The sequence below is a fragment of the Sinocyclocheilus grahami genome, unplaced genomic scaffold, assembly GCF_001515645.1.
Source record: "Sinocyclocheilus grahami isolate Dianchi unplaced genomic scaffold, SAMN03320097.WGS_v1.1 scaffold324.1, whole genome shotgun sequence".
In the NCBI taxonomy this organism is placed as follows: Eukaryota; Metazoa; Chordata; class Actinopteri; order Cypriniformes; family Cyprinidae; genus Sinocyclocheilus; species Sinocyclocheilus grahami.
In genome coordinates, this window is record NW_015505503.1 from 671,223 (window position 1) to 675,226 (window position 4,004).

Below are 4,004 nucleotides of genomic sequence, written 5' to 3' on the forward strand. Positions count from 1 at the left end.
CACCCTTGCAAGAATTGCACCCTTGAGACGGTCTTATTTCTCTGCAGGCCCTCTGACCTTTTGATTTAGCGTTTCACACTTTGTAAACTTGTCTGAGTAACTCTGTGGTTACTCAGTCATACAACGAGCAGAGAGGAAGAAGATGCATTTGTCAAGAGAGAGAGAGAGCAAGAAAGAGAGAGATCGGATGAGTAGCAGAAAGGAAGGAGTAGAGTGATAGAAAAAGAGATCCTCCTGACAGATGGAGGTAAAAGGGGAGGGGCAGATAGAGCGAGAGCGGTAAAGAGAGGAGGATAAAGGGTTGGGGGTCAGGTAGACAGAGAGACCTCAGCATCCATGGTGCCTGCTCAGACAGCTGTTTGACAGACAGCTGAAGTCGAAGGGTAAGTCTTATACTTCCAATATTAAATAACTGCTTGGTTGAGCAATGATGTATTGTATCTGATAAGCTCTGACCTAATCTGACATAAAAAATGACGTAATGTCATGAACACTGACCCTAAAATATATCTGAACACTTAAGCCGCTGTTAAAAATGAATGTCATTGCATTATATGTCAAACCAAGCAGCATTCATTTGGAATTTGTTGATAAGTCATTAGATATACTATTGAAGACTCAATGTATTGTGACATTTTGTAGTTCTAAATCATTCTCGAGCATGAGGACCAGAATCGACTTCATCTGCTAAAAATCACCCTGCTGCTTGAAAGTAATCGCAAAATGACTAGTGAGTAAAAATTCTAGCAAAGTTTTTTCGCAGATGCCACTTTTAGCCAGATATTTTGTTGTCTAATGCAACAAACTACATTTGTAAGAGTGACTTCAGGGTCCAGATAATTTCTGTCGTTACTCATTAGTAAATAAATTAGTGGTAAATACTCATTATGCATTGATAAATAAACGTTTTTTAACTGTGCACTTGCAATGTACAAGTTGGTTTGTAGTAATCTTCAGGTACTCTTTAGAATAACCCAAAAGCTAGGAAACGCTGAAGCATTTTGTGAAACCGAGAGTGTGAACCATATGTTTGCAGCGATCACTCAGATCAGGAGTTGGTGTCAAATACACTGTATCCAACTTACTTGGCAGCCACTTTTAAAAGAGTTCAAGTGAAACCGCACCGTCAGTGTTTGCTGTAGACTCTCCTGTCACTGTTTGATATCTCTCATCGCTTTGGACGTTGGTATACAAGTATGCCTCTTTACAAGAAGTCACCTTACGGTTATAGCTGAGGGTTTCTGCTGTTGTCTGTGGGTGTCGTTTTGTAGTGTTAGTGGAAATTGCCTGTTTACAGGTTGACCACCCACTCACAAAGAGGGGTGCGCTGCTGACAATGGCCCACTCAGCAAAAGAGCCACAGGTAGCTTGCATCATATACACAGATCTAAAACTCATCTAAAGTTCATGTCAAGAATTTTGCAATGGAATTCAATATGCATGCTCTGCAGTTTACCGTATTCTTTGGGCAACATCCTGTCAGGTAGAAAGCCACAGCAATGCCATTTAAAAGTGAAAGTCTGAATTAAAAAAATTAAAGCTCCTTTGACTGGCTGCTTGCATTATTATGCAAAAATGTAACATAAAATAGTCAACGATATAGGGATATAACGATATATTTTATATAGGGAATAAAAAATTTATTAAAAAATTAATTTAAAAAAGGTAATTCCAACATTTTATTTCGCAATTCGTACTTTGTTTCTCGGAATTCCGTGAAAAAAGTTAGAATAGTGAGACATATAATCTCACAATTCTGAGAAAATAATTTAGAATTCTAAGATAAAAAGTCACAATTATAAAAAAGAATTTAATAAAATAAAAAAATTAAAGATGTAAACTCAGAATTCTGAGAAAAAGTTAGAATTTCGAGATACAAACTCAGAATAGTGAGACGTAAATTCCGAATTGCGGAAGAGGAAAATAGTCCAAATCTAGAGTTGTGAGAAACTTGAAAACAGGCAATATGAGGGTGAGTAAACATTGACAGAACTTATTTAAACTAACATTAAAAGGATAATTCATCCAAAAATGAAAATTCTGTCTATTTTTTTAATACTATGGAAGTCAATGGCTACCATCAACTGTTTGGTTACCAATATTCTTCAAAATATTTTCTTTTGTGTTCAACAGAATAAACAAACTCGTACAGGTTTGGAACAACTTGATGGTGAGTAAATGATGACAGAATTTTCTTTTTTGGTTGAACTATCCCTTTAAACTTTGGTGCAAGGCCTGTTCACGCCAAGGACGAAAACTATAACAATAACGATAATATTTACAGCCAATAAGAGCTCAAGCATTTAAAGCGTCAGATGACATAACTGAAGCGTGTGCGCTTATACAGTAAACAGAACGTTATCGTCCACACCATAGTTATTGTTCTTGGTGTGAACTGTGGATTTAAAATAATGCAGCTTTGTGAGGAAAGTTGTGCTATTATCTATATGTAAGTGGTCGGCCGTACAATTTTGCCTTGCAGATGATAAAACGGATAGAATATTATTCTTTCATTGCAAAGATTGGGTTGTTTAATCATCCCATTTCAGTGTGACTAACCTAGTCTTTTGTACATTTCTATATGTGTCACTTTCAGCCACAGGTAAAAACCAGCTACATTTGCGGTTGCGTTCTTAGTCATAGTCTCTAGGGATGCACCGATACCACTTTTTCCAGTACTCGCCCGATACCGATACTTTTACCTTTGGTACTTGCCGATACCGATACCGATATTTTATGGCATTTGTACATTTTTTAAATATTGGGTACAGAAACCAAAAGAGTATGTATAATGTTAGTTGGTTGACTTCATTTATCAAATAGATACAGTCAAACCAAAATTTATTCAGACACCTTCAACATTTCTCACATTATCACAGTTTATTTGCTATAGTTTAGAAATTGGTAATAAAATATAACAAGAATTTAGAGTTAAACTGAGTCAGAACAAATTCAGCTTGATAATGTTAGATATCTTTGATAGAAAGGTATGTAATGGAATACAGTCAACCAAAAAATTACACAGCTGTTAGTATGACAGTATTTACACAACTATGAATACTTAGTCGGGCAACACTTAGCCTTAATGACAGCCTGTAGTCTCCTGGGCATGCTGTCAACCAGCTTCATGAAAACCTCAACAGTTTTTTTCCCAGACTCTGTCTGAATAATTTTTGGTCCCAAATTTATATCAATTTGACTGGTAGTCCACTGTATGAAGAAATTTGGGTATAATTTGTCACAATTTACTTTATTTTGCTATCCTCACTTTCAAAAATTAATTATAGAGTCCTGCACCCACTAGTAAAAAAAATATATATTATATCTGGTCTGAATAATTTTTGGTTTGACTGTATATCCTTTGGTTATTTTCACACTTAATTATGCCCATTAAAATATATTTTACAAGTTTTTGTTACTTTCACTGTTAATTCTTTTGCTCTATGGTACATCATCTTTAATTTAATAGCATTAGAGCTGCTCCATTTCAGCGGCTTAATACTGTAATCACGCGCTTTGCTGTAATAATGCAGGGAACCACTCGTTATAAATCTCCTAACTGTGATATTTTCAGAAATAGAAGTCGCGTTTTTTCATCTGAAACGTGCTGCGATTTATATTCCAAAGCCACTCATATAATGCAGAAACACTCAAGCAAGCAAAACTTATTTGTCACGTATTTGTACTGATGCAGAACAGTAGGCATTTCACACAGGCTGCTAGATTCACTTTCGCCAGAAAGTCGTGTATGCCTAAGGTTAAAAGTAAATGACGTTTATAGTGATATGGCCACCTATAAATGGTCTTATTTTTACGATTTAGTTTTAATCCAAATGATGCGTGTGCTAAGTGAGTGAACATCACACAACAAACAACAGAATTTCACACGCTCTCTCTCTCTCTCGCTCCCTACCGTTAAGTAACTTGTGCATTATTTTACTTACTTGTTTTTGACATATCCGACCGAACTACAAACTTTTCAGTGATGTCTGTGAGAAAGGTAT

The 4,004-nt window shown here is 35.9% G+C and overlaps 1 protein-coding gene across 1 annotated transcript in view; it reads left to right on the top strand.

The window, feature by feature from the left end:
• The first annotated feature begins 305 nt into the window (after nucleotides 1-305).
• il2rb (interleukin 2 receptor, beta) overlaps nucleotides 306-4,004 on the top strand; it is a 9,666-nt gene continuing 5,967 nt past the window's right edge. The window contains exon 1 of the mRNA XM_016294769.1: nucleotides 306-383. The gene's annotated coding sequence lies outside the window, so the exon portion shown is untranslated. The remainder of the gene's footprint in view (nucleotides 384-4,004) is intronic.